Source organism: Trachinotus anak, unplaced genomic scaffold (assembly GCF_046630095.1).
Source record: "Trachinotus anak isolate AG129_WGS33_773 ecotype Australia unplaced genomic scaffold, CSIRO_AGI_Tana_v1 ptg000009l, whole genome shotgun sequence".
Classification (NCBI taxonomy): Eukaryota; Metazoa; Chordata; class Actinopteri; order Carangiformes; family Carangidae; genus Trachinotus; species Trachinotus anak.
The window spans coordinates 22,570,649-22,586,606 of NW_027273860.1; the positions used below are offsets into that span (position 1 = coordinate 22,570,649).

General features: G+C 39.8%; 1 protein-coding gene across 3 annotated transcripts in view; it reads left to right on the forward strand.

The window, feature by feature from the left end:
* The window catches only part of olfm3a (olfactomedin 3a), a 52,488-nt gene extending 38,557 nt beyond the window's left edge, over positions 1-13,931 (forward strand). For 2 of the 3 annotated variants that reach the window (XM_071485870.1, XM_071485873.1), the window contains 4 exons: positions 7,941-8,017; positions 8,747-11,916; positions 12,094-12,456; positions 12,586-13,931. The gene's annotated coding sequence lies outside the window, so the exon portion shown is untranslated. The remainder of the gene's footprint in view (positions 1-7,940; positions 8,018-8,746; positions 11,917-12,093; positions 12,457-12,585) is intronic. The other variant, XM_071485872.1, reaches the window with a different exon arrangement.
* Positions 13,932-15,958: the final 2,027 nt, after the last annotated feature.

The window sequence follows — 15,958 nt, forward strand, 5'->3', positions numbered from 1 at the left end:
TAATATTGCAACTCGTTTTATTGTTGTGATTCTGACTATAAGCTTATGAGAAGTTTGATATTTTGAATTATTTACTGATGTTTACACCTTGGATATAAGGTTATGCTGTTAAGCATGTTTTGCCTCTGCTAATGTTATGTTGGAAATTGTAGTTTTCTCCACCACTGACATTACATTTCTGTTGCTGTATTATGCTTAAGTAGCAGTTAAAGGAATATTATTGGTGTACTTCAGGCCATATGGCAGTTTATTTATTAATGTTTAAATCTAATTGTTGAATAATATTCTGAGCATAATTTCTAATACATTGTATTGCTTTTCTGTATATTTTCAGACCACACACACACACACACACACATATGTTGTAAAGTGATGTAAAGACCATCAAACTTCATTAAAGAAAGAAAAAAAGGATCTTTCTATCCAAGCGCCTTGATTCTTTAATGGGGATCATAGTCCATGATCTGCCGCCTCAACCAGCAATCCTTCATTCTGAGTCTCGCCCCTCAAACAACTTAAATTATTGAATATCAATCCAATAAGAATAACCCAAAATTATGAAAAAACAATTTTTTTCAATTTAAGTGGGGTAGTATAACCAACAGGAGACTGCTGATGTGCAAAGTGGTTTTCGTGATACTGTAGTATATGATCCATCAATCTGTCCATTATCTATACCACTTATCCAAACCAGGTCGCAGGGTGCTGGAGCTAATCCCAGCTGACACTGGGTGGACTAATGTGCATGTCTTTAGACTGTGGGAGAAAGCCAGAGAACCTCAAGGGAACCCACACTGACACAGGGAGAACATAAATATTTTTGTAGTAGATATCTGTTCGGTGTTGCACTTTGTAGACGGTGCTTCACACTCAACTCCCAGCTGGCTGCACATAGAGACAAGTGTTATTTCTCCAGCTCGGAGAACAGCTTGTTTTGATGAAAACTAGGTCATAGCCCATTGTCTAACTTACTACAGCAGGAAAGAGGGGTTTGTGTCATAGGAACAGAGTCTCTCCATGTCTCAACCAACCACCTCGTGTAAATGAGCCATATTCCTTATTCTCAGCGCACTGTTTCCTCATTCAAACATGAGTTTGAAGTTATCAGGTTAACATTTCACATTATAAACTGATTTTATATTATTTATATTGTTATAGTGTGATAGGTTGTATGTCGTAAAAACGTGAAAAAACAGTTATAACGTGAAAAATGTATTCTTATAACAATAAACCTTTTACGTTATAATATGATACCAAGTAGCAACCCTCTGTGACATCATCCACTGGTTTGTGAACTACCATTTTGAAGCCTCAAGTCTGGCTTATTGGACGTTGCCATCTTGGTTTTTTGGAGCCAGAAGAAACAATATTTGGATTTTACTTTACTTACTGGATAGCAGGATCCCTCCACTCTGTTAGTACAGAGGAACAAGCCATAATTACAGTTAACTGAAAAGTAATTATAACTAAATAACTAACCGCAAAACTGTCAGTAGAAAATTCCTCCTCCACCTGCAAATAACTACAAAATAACAGTAATTTAACTTGACTGAGTCAAAACGGCGTGCATAGTCTCCTCTGGTGACTGCCTCTCCGGTAACCCCCCAGCCTGCTTCCTCAGCTTGTCTATCAATTCAGACCAGGCATGTCAATCAATTTTTTGAATGAGAGTCTATTGGAGCCCTCAGTTGTACCTGGGCGTATTGGATTTTAAGGCACTTCTGCTTTGGCTCCACTTTTCATTTTTATATACTATGCATGGTACAGATTTTTTTATTCTGGCATGGCCGCAATACACTTCTATAACTTCAGACATTTAACCAAAACCACCATTTTTCTCTATTCTTAACCAAAGAGGTTATGTGGCCTGAACCAAAACTCGGGATGTGAACATGGTCTCTGGTCCCTACCATCCCCTCTAATTTGAGGTCTCTGATGCTTGTAATAAATGTAGCTTGATTCACTCAAAAAAAAAAAAAAAGCTGCCTCTGAACCTAATCCAGCCAGTGATTACTCCCACAACATGAAACTGAAGGATGCTGCACATGCCTTTTGAGCAGCCTCAAAAAGCATGTGTCAAAAGGAAGGAAAACTAGTGCTACCAAGTGGGGCGGGCTGCTCCTGTCTTTGTCAGCCTACTGGCACACATCTGGGAGATGCAGGTGTCAACCATAATAGCTGTGTGTGTAAAAAGTGTTTTGTGAGTGTAACAGTTAATATAGATCGTTGTGTATTTCACCAAAACACCACTTGTTATTGATTCTCATTTTTGTTTTTATTTTTCTCTGCCCATGTGCTGTGGAGTCTGTGTGTGTTGGCAGTCGCAGCACATTGACATAGGTGTCTGTGTGCATGTTCCGGTTAAAGTCGTTTCAAGATGGCCGAACATAAGTGACCATTGAAAAGTTCTGTAAAGTTTCGAGTTTGTTAAATTAAGTTTTGCAACGAAGAAAAAAGATAATGCCTACATGCTAATTTAGCCTCCCTGCAAGGGAAAGAAAAAAAATAGAACTCAGTTGTTCCTCATTAACTGCAGGTATTTTGTCTTTTCTTATCAGGGGTGCCAAGCCCAGAGACACACATACAGCTCTCATGTCCTTGTGTTTTTGTTGCCACGGGAGTTTTTGGGGTTTTTTTTATATTATTTTTTTTCATGCCTTTATTGGATAGGGCAGTTGAGAGAATCAGGAAATGGGGAGGCAGAGAGAGGGGGAGTGACACACAGCAGAGGGCTGCCCGGCGCGGGATTCGAACCGGGGCCACCTGCAGTGAGGACTATAGCCTCAACACAGGAGATATTTTTTGTGTAAATTGTTGTTTTTGAGAGTTTTAATAATCAGTATGTTCACTGAATGCAGCTGAATGAGTTTTACTGTTGTGTTCGCTGAATAGTCATATGGAATGTAGGTGATTTGTATGTATATTTAAATGTTTTGTTTAGTTGCTTAATTTAATTGTTGATTTGCTTTTTCATATGATTAAGTAATGAAAAATGTGTTTTCTGATAATCAATTTGAACTTAGTTGTTGCCTTATTTTTTAATTAAATTAATGGATTAATTCATTTATTTATTGATTTTAAAAAATCTAAGTTGTGTTTTTGTTATATTAATTTTAATAGTTTTATATTTAATTTTAAAGATAAGTTTGTTTGCTTTATTGTAATTTAATTTTGTTATGTTGATTAGTTATCATAGAAAAACAAAAGAAAAAAAAAGCTGTTTCAAGATGGCTAAACAGGTGCCAAGCCCAGAGACACACATGCAGCTCTCATGTCTTTGTATTTTCTGTTTCCACAAAGTAAAAAAAGCAGACACCCAGACCTGACATCCACCTCCTAATTCAACACTAGCGAACAACACAGCCCCATGGGTTACATGAACTTTGACCACCAAAATCTAATCAGTTCATCCTTGAGTCCAAGTAAATGTTTGTACTAAATATGAAAAAATTGCCTCAAGTCATTACAGCGATATTATGTTCACAACGCCAAAACCACATCTTGTGAGGTCACTGTGATCTTGACCTTTGACCACCAAAGTCTAATCAGTTTGTCCTTGAGTCCAGGTGGACATTTGTGCCAAATTTGAATAAGTTCCTTCAAGGCATTACTGCGATATCACGTTCACAAGACCCAAAACATGTTTTGTGAGGTCACCGTGACCTTGACTTTTGACCTTTAGCCACCAAAACCTAATGAGTTTGTCCTTTAGTCCAGGTGGACATTTTTTTGCAACACACAGCTGAAGTTGGGAAATGTTTTTACCTTTTATCACTTTTTTTCCCTCTGCTCCAAGAAAAGATAAAGTATTCAAATGTGCTGCTCAGCAAAACAAAAGTAACTGAAACCCCATCAACACCAAGATTACATTTTCATTTTATGTCACAAAGTTCAGGCCTCCTGCTGATTTCCATTTAAATCATAACAATCTTTCTTTCTTTTTTGTATTTGTGGCTTTCCTCTACAATGGTTGGCATATTTATGCATTCGGTATGTATCTTAAGGGCTAAACTTGTTAATGTGAAGTGATGTTTTCTGCTTGCACTCATGGGGAGAGAAACATTTTGCCAAGAAGGTTCTAAGACTTGAAATGACCTGTACCCTGCGGCTGGGTTTGATCACTGTCATAGAAACTAATTTTGATAAAAACTCTGAAAAAGAAAGCTGTCTATTATTTTGTTAAAGTATCCTAAGTGGTAAGCAAATTCTCAAGTAGAAAATACAGAAATACATAAACACAACTGTTAGTTAACATATGTTAAGCTGAAAAGAGGTCCAAGTTGAAAATAGATAGCTTGTCTCTCTCTTGTGTGAATACACAAGTGTATAGTCGACTACTCTGAATGCCGTTTCAGTGTTACGATTGTTATTCAGATGTCCAGTGAATGCTGGTTGCCTCTTCCTTGGCTCACAAACAGGCCATGCCTTGCCGTCCTTAGCTGTGAAATTGTTGCTGACTTAGTGTGACCTGGTAGCAGTCCTGGTAGCTGCAGGGGTGAGAAGCCTTTTTTTCTTATGTGAATACAATTCCGCTGTTTTTTGTTAGGGAGACAGCTAAGATTCCTGTATGTTATTTTTGTTTTTCTTTAAGGTAAGTTGGAGAAAAAAATAATGATTATTTTGTTCAGGGTTTTGGCAGTGCTCACCCCAGCACCTATTTTTTCACCACACTTGAATGTTAGATTACTTTGTTTGTTTTTTTGCTATGCTCAGGTTTCCCCTGGCATAACAGTTAACATGTTATTATTTTTACCAAGTGAAAAATAAGTATATTTTTCTAGGCTTAAACTATACTTTTAGCATAGAAAGTGTGTTAAAAGCGTGAAAAAGGGGCAGCCCGATGGCGGAGTGGTTAGGGCGCTTATCACATGAGCTGATGTTCTTAGCAGGCGAGTGCCGGTTTGACTCCCGACCGGCCCGACTCTTTCCTGTGTGTCATTGCCCTTAAAAAAAAAAAAGCTTGAACAAGTACATTTGTACTTGTGTGAAGCATACTGCATTTTTTGATATGTCTCCAAAGTAAGAGTCAGAAATCCAATGAAAGTGTATTCAAGTAATTTTTCCAAAGCATATTCATAAGATAACACAACTTAATTTGCAAGTTTTTAATTACATAAGCTAATAATTTTCAAAAGTGTATTCATTTCATGTTTTTTAAAGTTCACCTTATGTTATAATTTTTTAAATACATTTTTAACTATTGTATTTAAAATGGTTCAACAGTATATTTATAGCGAAGTCACTCCTACATGCACAACATCACTTAACAGAAACTGTCAGTTAACTAAAGCTATGCTTTAGCATTCTTATTTAGTACTCTATTTATTAATGTGTTCAAGGGTGTGATTAAATAAATTGTATAAGTGAATTAATGTCTGTACAAATGTGAATGACAATTTTTTACAGTAGTTTTTTGTTGTTTATATTGTATCCGTAAAATTATAGGCATAATCTGTAACTAACCCAACTGTTATGCCAATGATACCAATTATGCCAATGTATTTATTTTGTTTACAGAAAAAATACTATAATATTTACAAAGTATTTTTTCTGTTCCATTAAATTACATAGCCTAAAGAAAACAGAGCTAACCAGCAGCTAACTAACCCAACTCAGAGGAGTTTGTATCGAGGTGAAAAGGGTGAGAACTGAAGGATGACTGTGTTAACAGATGTGCAGATTCAATTCAATTCAATTCAATTCAATTTATTTGTATAGCGCCAAATCATAATATACATTATCTCAAGGCACTTTACAGGGTAAGGTCAAGACCTTACTTTGTTACAGAGAAAAACCCAACAGTTCCCACAACGAGCAAGCGCTTGGCGACAGGGGGGAGGAAAAACTCCCTTTTAACAGGAAGAAACCTCCAACAGAACCGGGCTCAGGGTGGGCGGCCGTCTGCCTCGACCGGTTGGGTTTAGGGGAAGATAGAAAGAGGGGGAGGGGGAGGAGAGGGGAGAGAAGAGAGAGAGACCAGGAACAGCTGTGTCGGTAATGGCGTTATTAATAATAAAGACAGGTAATAGTAATAGTAAAGATGAGTAGTGGTGGATCTGGATCCTGCTGCTCCCGAGGCAGAGATACCTGCAGAATGAGGACAGAGAGAGGGAGAGAGAGGAGAAGCACAAAACTACGGGAGAGAAAAAAAAAAAACAAAGTTAATGGCATGAAGTCATTGAGAGAGAGAGAGGGAGAGAGACAGAAATAGAGAGAGAGCGCCCAGTGAATCATGGGAATCCCCCAGCAGTCTAGCTCTATAGCAGCATAACTAAGGGATGGGTCAGGACATACCCGAGCCAGCCCTAACTATAAGCTTTACTAAACAAGACAGTTTTAAGCCTGATCTTAAAGGTAGAGAGGGTGTCTGCCTCCCGAACCCACACTGGGAGCTGGTTCCACAGGAGAGGAGCCTGATAGCTGAAGGCTCTGCCCCCCATTCTACTCTTACTAACTCTGGGAACCACAAGTTGACCTGCATTTAGAGAGCGAAGTGTCCTATTGGGAAAATAGGGAACTATAAGCTCTCCAAGGTACGATGGTGCCTGACCATTTATGGCTTTGTAGGTGAGGAGGAGGATTTTAAATTCTATCCTGGAGTTTACAGGGAGCCAATGCAGAGAGGCTAACACAGGAGAGACGTGATCTCGTTTCCTAGTTCCTGTCAGTACTCGTGCTGCTGCATTCTGGATCAATTGGAGGCTTTTTACTGAATTTTTGGGACATCCTGACAATAAAGAGTTACAGTAGTCCAGTCTTGAGGTAACAAATGCATGAACTAGTTTTTCAGCATCCTTTAGACATAGAATGGGTCTGATTTTAGCAATATTGCGCAGGTGGAAGAAGGCTGTCCTACAGACTTGCTTTATATGTGAAGTAAAGGACAAGTCCTGGTCAAAAATGACACCAAGGTTTCTGACTGTAGCACTGGAGGCCAAGGTGATGTCATCCAGAGTCAGTATATTATCACATAGTGTATCTCTGAGGTGTTTTGGGCCAATTACAATAACTTCAGTTTTGTCTGAATTTAAGAGTAAGAAATTACTGGTCATCCAGATTTTTATGTCCTTAAGACACACCTGAAGCTTGGCTACCTGGTTAGTCTCACCTGGCTTCATGGATAAGTACAGCTGGGTGTCATCTGCGTAACAATGGAAATTCATCTGGTGCCTCCTAATAATGTTTCCCAGAGGAAGCATATATAGACTGAAGAGTATTGGTCCTAGCACAGAACCTTGTGGAACTCCATGACTGACTTCTGTGATGATAGAGGAGTCATTGTTAACATGAACAAACTGGAGTCTATCTGACAGATATGACTTAAACCAGCTTAGTGCGGTTCCTTTGATGCCGACCATATGTTCTAGTCTCTGTAATAAAATCTTATGATCGATGGGGCCTCACATACACTATCACAGATCATCTGCCTTAAAGGCGTGAATAGAAGCATCTTCAGTCAGGCTGCGTGGATACTTAATGTGTTCTACTCATAGACTGTATATAAAAATGGACATAGTCTGAGAGGTTAAGTCAATGCTAAAGTCCCTTAAAACAGCATTCTATCTAACAACGATCAGGGGGTGACTCCACTGTTTGTGAAAAGAAGTCTGATTGTATTAAGTCTATGTGAAAATGTCTACTTCTCACTTGATTTATTACCTCAGTAAACGTTTTCCTGATGAGTTTATGGTCTCAGTCTCTAGTTTCAAGTCTTCTTCAATACAACATAATGTTCATTTTTTTAATTTATTGTCCATTTAGAGAAAAATAGACCATAAAGCAGGGTATGCATTAGGGCAGGGCTACTGTGTGTTTGACAGACTGTACCACACACAGCAACCTGCCTGACAATCAGGATAGAGTACAGAGCAGGTCAGATAAACCCCTCACTCCTCCTCAGCTCCACCTTCTCCTCCAAATATGGTTTCTTCTGGTTTCAGAAACCAACATGGCGACAACCAAACTACAAACTTGAGGCTTGATAATGGCAGTTCACAAACCAATGGATGACATCACGGTGGGTTGCCACTTGGTTGTACTTGTTACATCACCTGGAAGGGTACTATCTGGCATCATGCGCCTTTAGCCACACCTAGTCAGTGATGTCAGTGAGTAAAAGGACAAACCTACACATCAATGAATCTAACAAAGTAAACTGAAAATAGTACTATAGTAACAGTACAGCAATAGTACAGACAGGAAGTAGAAGAAGTAAGAATGACAAACTTTAAAATAAGTAAGATAACCGGCAGCTAGTGTTTGTAAGATAATCACTCTAAAATACAGGTGATCACTAGAATTTTCACAAGTAGGTGATAGGGAATTTATTAAGCAATTGCCAAGGTGTCAACACTGGGTGATTGCTGTTTCCAGGAGGTTGTTACTATGTATAGTTGTAGCTGCCAGGTTAAACAATATAGGGTGTTAAACAGCCAGAAATATTAAGTCCAATGTCCACAGCAACCACAGTACATCCCAACTATATAGGAATGGAATGACCAACCCACCCTTTCTGGTGGCCCTTAAGAACCTACTTTGTCTGGAAATATATGTCTGTGTGTGTGTGTGTCTGTGTGTGTGTGTGTAAGCCTATAGTTATTATTAAAACTTTATCATGCATTATTATTATTATTATTATTCATCTGCAGCATTCGACCAATTAATTATGTATAACAGCCTAAAAATAAAATTAAATATTGAATTTGTGCTTTTCCTCTCTTTCCCTCTCTCTGTCCTCATTCTGCAGGTATTTCTGTTTCTGTTTTCTCTATCTCTCTCTCTCTCTCTCTTTTCTCCTCTTAAACCCAAATGGTTGAGGCAGACGGCCGCCCACCCTGAGCCCGGTTCTGTTGGAGGTTTCTTCCTGTTAAAAGGGAGTTTTTCCTCCCCCCTGTCGCCAAGCGCTTGCTCTTTGTGGGAACTGTTGGTTGGCCCTTTACAAATAAAACTGAATTGAATTGAATATTTCTTTTCTTACTTTTAAAACAAGTTTAAACAAATCTTTTCCTATAGTCACCATAGGAAAACACTTAAACAAACTGTCTCACTGTGTTGTTTGTAGCATGATTGACTGTCATCCAGGAAACTGTCAAATGTGCAGTCATTGGTCAGTTTGAAAATACATCCGTTTGAGTGAGTGTGGAGCTAGTGGGGGGTGGGTATCCACTCTGGTACTCGGTTGGTCTACTAGTGGCTGTTACCTGGATTATTACCATGATTATTTTACATCTGCCAGCCATTATTTTGATAAGTTTTTACAGAGAACAAAAAACTGGAATATGGTCACAGAAGAAGGGTCTGGCAGGATCTGTTTGGTCACCTGAGTAAAGTTAACTTAACTTGTATCCTGCAAAAATAATGATATCAGGTGAGAAAACAGTTTCCCTTTTATTATTGAATTTATGTAGCCTGTCTATAAATATTTTATTTTAGATAAATATGTACAAACAAATACTGATGAATAGATCATTTAAAATATTTTAAAAGTATTACATCAAAATCAAAGTGTTTACAGTTCACTGCCAGTTTGTCAGTGTTATTTAAGTTAATTGAATTTCAAATAGTTTGTTAACTGTGCACATTCGTTGGCTCGCATCAGTTTGTTCATCTTTACATTTTGTTAATTTCATTGTTTTTTACCAGTTTGTCAGCAAATCGAAAGTGAAAGGGGCGGGATCAAAGTGAGGGCGGAGAAGGAGCAACAGCCTAATGAGAGAAGCGATGAAAGATGTAAATGCTGCAGGAGAGTAAAATATCTGTTAAGAGCTTTAATAACGGGTAACGGACATATTGAAACTGACAGGACGTAAATACCTCCATGTGTGTATTTTTATACTGCTTCATCAATATGTAGTGTGTAAAAAATGAGGTGCTAATCGCGATTAGCGCATTAACGCGCTAGCGATGTTAGCACGCAGGCCTATTCAAATGTGGTGGCAGCTAATGTTGCTGAGTGTTGCTAGTGGGCCTGTGTATGAATGTTGTAAGCTGCCTTAAAGCTCAAACTAACTCAGTATGAGAAATAAACAAGCTTTGGAATGAGTAAAGTGACTCAGGTCTGAGTGGTGACGGTTTGGCGTGGTTATGGTTGTTTTCATATTGTGATCTGCCATTGAGCCCAGAGCCAGCACGTATGTACCGTACACAGTGCACTCTGTGCAATAAGCACCCAACAGAGAGTAGAGTTGTGACGTTCACGAACGAACCGAATCTTTTGACCGGCTCATTAACATGATCGATGGGAACCGAGTCGCGATTGGTTGGGAGCCGTTCTTTTTTTTCCTCTCTCCCTGAGTGCACACCTATGGTTCACACAGATGCTCACACAGGCTCCTCCTTGCTCCTCCACTGAGTGAGACGGAGGGAGCATGGGCGCTCCTCCCCATGCTTATTTCAAATGCATTGCATAGTTGTGCATGCTCCCTTCACGTGAGTGCCTCAGTAAAAAAAAAAAAAAAGCGAGTGCGTCGGAATCGGCAGAAGAGGAGAGAGCATGGGGAGGAGAGCTTATTTCATATGCAAATATCGCATGAGTTGTGCACGCTCCCTTCACGTGAGTGCCTCAGTGAAAAACAAAGGAAAAAAAGCGAGTGCCTCAGAGTTGGCAGTGCAGTTAACAGCAACCTGAAGGAGGGGGAGGACCGTCCGTAGTCGTTCTGCAAAATGAGCCAAAGGAAAAGGAGCAGCATTTGGATGCACTTTTCGCTTGAGACAGACAGTAAGGCTAAGTGCAATATTTGCCAGAAGATAATTTCATTTAAGTCTGGCTCCACAAACAATTTGCACAGGCATTTTAAAACTCAACACCCCACTGTTAAAATCTCAGAGGTGAAGAGAGAGCATGACTGACGATGAAGTGGAGAGTGCCAGTACTTCTGCCTCCACATCAGGCAGACATCATACCAGTGCCACAGTCACTCAAGCCACAGCTACAGCAGCAGCCTCTGTTACCACTGGGCCCACATCTTTGCCTGGCCAGGCACCTGGTAAAACAATTCCTGCTGCTACCACAAAATCTAAACAAACGTCTCTCAGTCATTACTTCACAGCTCCTGTCTTGACCCCATTGAGACAGGGGAAGATAGATGAAGAGCTGGCAAAGATGATAGCCACTGACTTCCAGCCATTTAAAATTGTGGAAGACAAAGGTTTTAAAAACCTCTGCTATGCTCTCAACCCCTCCTACATTCCTCCATGTCGGAGGGTACTGACCCAGAAAGTGTCAGATATGTATGAGAGAGAAGCAGCATCAATTAGGAGAAGGGTGTCCAAAGTTTCAGCAGTTTGCCTAACAACTGAATGTTGGACGTCAAGGGCTACAACCTCATTCATGTCTGTAACATGCCACTTCATTGAAGATTTTCACATGTCCTCCTGTCTCCTGGACTGCTTTGAATTTAATGAGCAGCACACAGCAGACAACTAGGCAAACAAGCTCCTCAGTGTTGGAGCAGAGTGGGAGGTTGATAAGAAAGTGGTGTGCTGCTTAACAGACAATGCTGCAAACATCACAAAGGCCATTCAGATAACAGGATGGACCCACCTCCCGTGCCTGGCACACACCATAAATCTTGTGGTAAGAGATGCCCTCAAAGGTCCACAACCCATCATCAATAAAGTTAAGGAGGCAGTGGAATACTTTCATAGAAGCACAGTGGGAGCACAAAAACTGAAGGAAACACAACTCCAAATGAAGATGGACGAACTACAACCCAAACAGGACTATGTCACAAGATGGAACTCAACATATTACATGTGGCAGAGTTTCCTCACCAACAAGAACCCCATTGTCTCCACCCTGGCCGTCACCAATGCACCTGTCCACCCTTTATCTCCAGAAGAATGGACTACATTGCAGAAGATATGCACCCTCTTGAAGCCATTTGAAGAGGTCACTGTTGAACTCAGTGCAGAAAGGTATGTAGTTCAACTGGTCAGCGGTAATTTTCTGTAGCATGCATGCAAATTAGCTGATACTAAATTATGAATATTTGATACATAAAAGATACTGTGTAATACATCATAGTATTCATTATTGTTGGTACAACTTTATAATTGTATCGTTATAATAACATTTATCTTTTTTCTCACTAGCTACGTGACTGCCTCCAAAGTAATACTGCTGGCCAGGGGACTGCAGAGAGCCACAGCTGATTTCCAGAGGAGGGCAACAACACAGGCAGCAAAAGACATGGTCAACTCGCTTTCTTCTGGCATGTCAGCTAGATTCCAATGGAATCCAACCACATCCTTGCGGATGCTGTTGCGCTTAACCCAAGATTCAAAAGGATGGCATTCATGGATGGCAGAACTGCAGACAAGGCTTTTCAAAGAGTATCAACTGCAGCAGCAAGACTCACAATTAGCAGCAGCGAACCCATCCAGCAACCGGTCCAAAAGGAAGGAGCAGGCAGTGCTGCTCCGGAATCAGTTGTTTGGAGCTATTTCTGTGAGGAAGTAAGGATGGCAAAAATTAATCACAATTTTTTCTCTAAATCTAGGATGACATCAGTCTAATATCACAATCTCATAATAAAATTGTTTTATCTCCTACCCCATTGTTGTGTCTCCCACTTCTATGAGCAGGTAGCTGTAACAGTGGTAACTCGGAACCCCACAGCAGACGCTGTCATGGAGGTGCGGGCGTACCTAGTGTCAGGTCTGAACAATGGCTCGGATTCAGATGCAGACAGACAAAGTTGGCAAGTTCTCAATATGTCCTTTAATAAGGCAAAGTCGGTACACGGGTGATCAATCAGCGGAGCAAAGGTATCCAAATCGGCAGGCAAAGGCAGGGTCAAAAACCAAAAACAAGACAAGACACTAATAAGGCTCACGGGGAATAAAGGCTGGAACATAGTCACAAAGAACAAGACGAACTGGCACAGAAGGAAGGGAACACTGAGACTAAATACTCTGGGAGAGGGAAGACAATGAGACACAGGTGCAACACATTAGGGCAGGGCAGGTAATCGCACAAGGGGAAGACACATGAGGGCAGGAAGTGAAGAACCTGAAACGAGAAAAGAGGTGAGTAACAGAATAAAACAGGAAGTACAAGACAAAGAACACTGGGGGAAACAACAAGGAACTCAGCTATCCAGCTGAGGCATGACACCTCGAGGAGCCTCTTGTTCCAATAAATGAAGATCCTCTCAAGTGGTGGAAAAGTCGGGTGCCTGTGTACCCCAGGCTTAGCAAACTCATGGCTAAGAAGCTTTGCGTTGTGGCCACATCAGTTCCATCTGAGAGAATTTTCTCTAAAACTGGACAAATAATCACAGAGAGGAGAAGTCGCCTTAAGCCTGCAAAAGTGAGATCACTTGTCTTCCTCAATGCAAATTTGCTGAAGGACAAGAAGGAGAGGCCATAAAGCATGGAACTGCTTTATTATTTTGGGAATGTCATTTATTTTGTTTACACTTTATTTTGTTATTGGGGTTATGGTTCAGAGTAAAGGGACTGATCTCCTGTTTTTGTAGGTCAGGTATAGGCTACTGTTCACCCAAGGACAGTTCAGGAGTCCTCCTCAGGGTTTAGCTCTATTTTTATTTTATTTTATTTTTTTACAAAGCAACTATATGCACCTCAGGACAGTTCACTAGTCCATTGTACAGTTTGTATTAGTAGTACTAGTGGGCTGTATGCGCATTTTTTTCTCTAATTTATTGTAGTTTTATCTATTTTTCTAATACTTGAAGTATTGTTTTTGAGTTTTCTATCAAAATATTCTTGTGTGAAACATTTTTCTCTAAAATTTGCACTAAAACAAGACATGGTGTTACTGACCAACAACTTAGTATTTTTTTACAGCACCTTTAATCTTTATTATAAGCCTTTATTATATAATTTTAAAATATTGTTTTGAGTTTTTCTGTATTGTTAAAAATGTTCTTGTGTGGAAATTTTGCACTAAAAGCTTTTGCATGGAACTTGATTGTAGCCTGCTTTGTTTTTTATTGTGTATTTATAAGTGTTTAGGTGTTGCATGAATAACATAAGTCAAAGTAGTTTTACACACATACACACACTTTATACAAAGGGTAAATAGTGATCTCACTGTCAACTCAGAGGGATATGGCAGTGGAATATTTACAATGAATCCATATCAGACTTTAAAATCTTGTCCACACATGCCAAATGAAGCTATAATCAATATTTCAGGATAATTCAAACTCAAATATGAAATCTGAGTTTGAAATTATTCTGATCCAAATCTCAGCCCTCATTCCTCCCTGTGATTATTTCCAGGATAAAATTAATTAACCCCAGGCTGGCTTCTTAAAAGTGAATAAATATAAAAATGAGCCAATGAGCCAATCTTTTCAATGGCTCTTTGAAATGAACAGATCCCAAAGATCCGGCTCCCTCCAAAGAGCCATAAATCCCATCTCTAACAGAGAGACAAGTCTATCACTAGTAAGTATCAACTGCAGTTCATAAGACTAGTCAATTAGTCAATTTCAAACCACCATCTCAATACAACATAACCATGATCTCAAAATCTTGATGTCAAATCCACTACAAGGTGAAATGGTTGAAGTGGAAGTCATATGTGTGGTATCATCTGATGTGTGCACCTCCTTCTGAGATTTTAGCTTCAGCTGATTGAGTCTTTGTCAGCTTAAATTTCTAGCTTCATTATTTTAAATTGTAATTGTGCTCGATTGCTCTGTGCATTTTCTTGGGCCTTCATTTGGAGGAAAGTGAGGCAGGTCTTTAGCCAAGCCTCATTTCTGGCCCCAGTACTGACAGAGGACAGGGGATCATAGCACGGTAGTGTAAACAATGTTTTCACTGATCAAACATGGTGCAGTGAACATCCTTACCGACAAGCATTTATGCATTAATGATCTAATGGGTTGAGACCCTTAGGAGTGATGCATTATGTCTCAAAGGGATCAAAGTTCCTTCTGGCCTTGAAAGTATAACCACAAGGTTGCATGAGATGAATTGACACTTTATTATCTCTTGCTCTAAAAGCAGCAGCATCTACTTGGAAAGGTAATGGGTGGCTCTGTTGGGTTTTTTTGCAATACACAGCTGAAGAAATTAGGTTGGCTAAAAACTGCTCTAAATCAAACTGACACATGACCAACTGTACATCCAGTCAACTCACTGGCACAAGAAATTTTCTCTATTCAGAAAAAATTTAAATCTCCAAACTATAAATAACATTGGCTCCAGGAATCTTTTATCAGATGTGATACCAGATGAGCCCCCATATATGTTACAACCCAGCTCATTTTGAGAAAAGGGAAGCATAAAACAAAACCAGATGTAGTTGGCAAAGGAGTTTGAGGAAATTGATACAGACAATAAATTAGGTTAACTAAAAGGGAAATCAGTGCTAATAGATGCTGTTAAAACAAAGAATGAAATATAACCAAAAGATCTATTATGTCTCCCACTTCAGATAAAAAGGAGTTTCAACTAGCCTTCTAAAACAAAAATAAAATGAGACCTCTCTGACTACTAAGACCAAAAAACAGCACCCCTGTTCCTGGTGGATCTAAGCTAAGAGTGTGCTGTGTGTGTGATTGGCCCAGTCCCCACATAGCCTAACAAGTACCTCAGTACTGAGACACAAGGTTTGATGACTTAATTCAACAACCAACACAAGCTCCACAAAACCTCAAAACCACAAGAGGTACAATGGGGAGCTGAGAGTATCAGCCACACAAATGACAGGCTGGCCAGGCTTTTGTACCCCAAGTCCCGACTCGCATCAGGATAATTGGCCACTCCAATCAGGACTCAACCAGCGAGGAAGGTGGGGATGCCTCCAGCAGTTGGACCTGTCATACACTTCAAAATGGTGGTGTAACAACAACGAAGCAAGGGTTTATTTTTCAGTGATGGCGTATCAGATTTTGTGCTTGTTTAACTTATGTAAGTAGAAACATACTGGATGTAACAACTCCATCAGCATCCTCCTGCAATAGCACTGCTCCAGCAC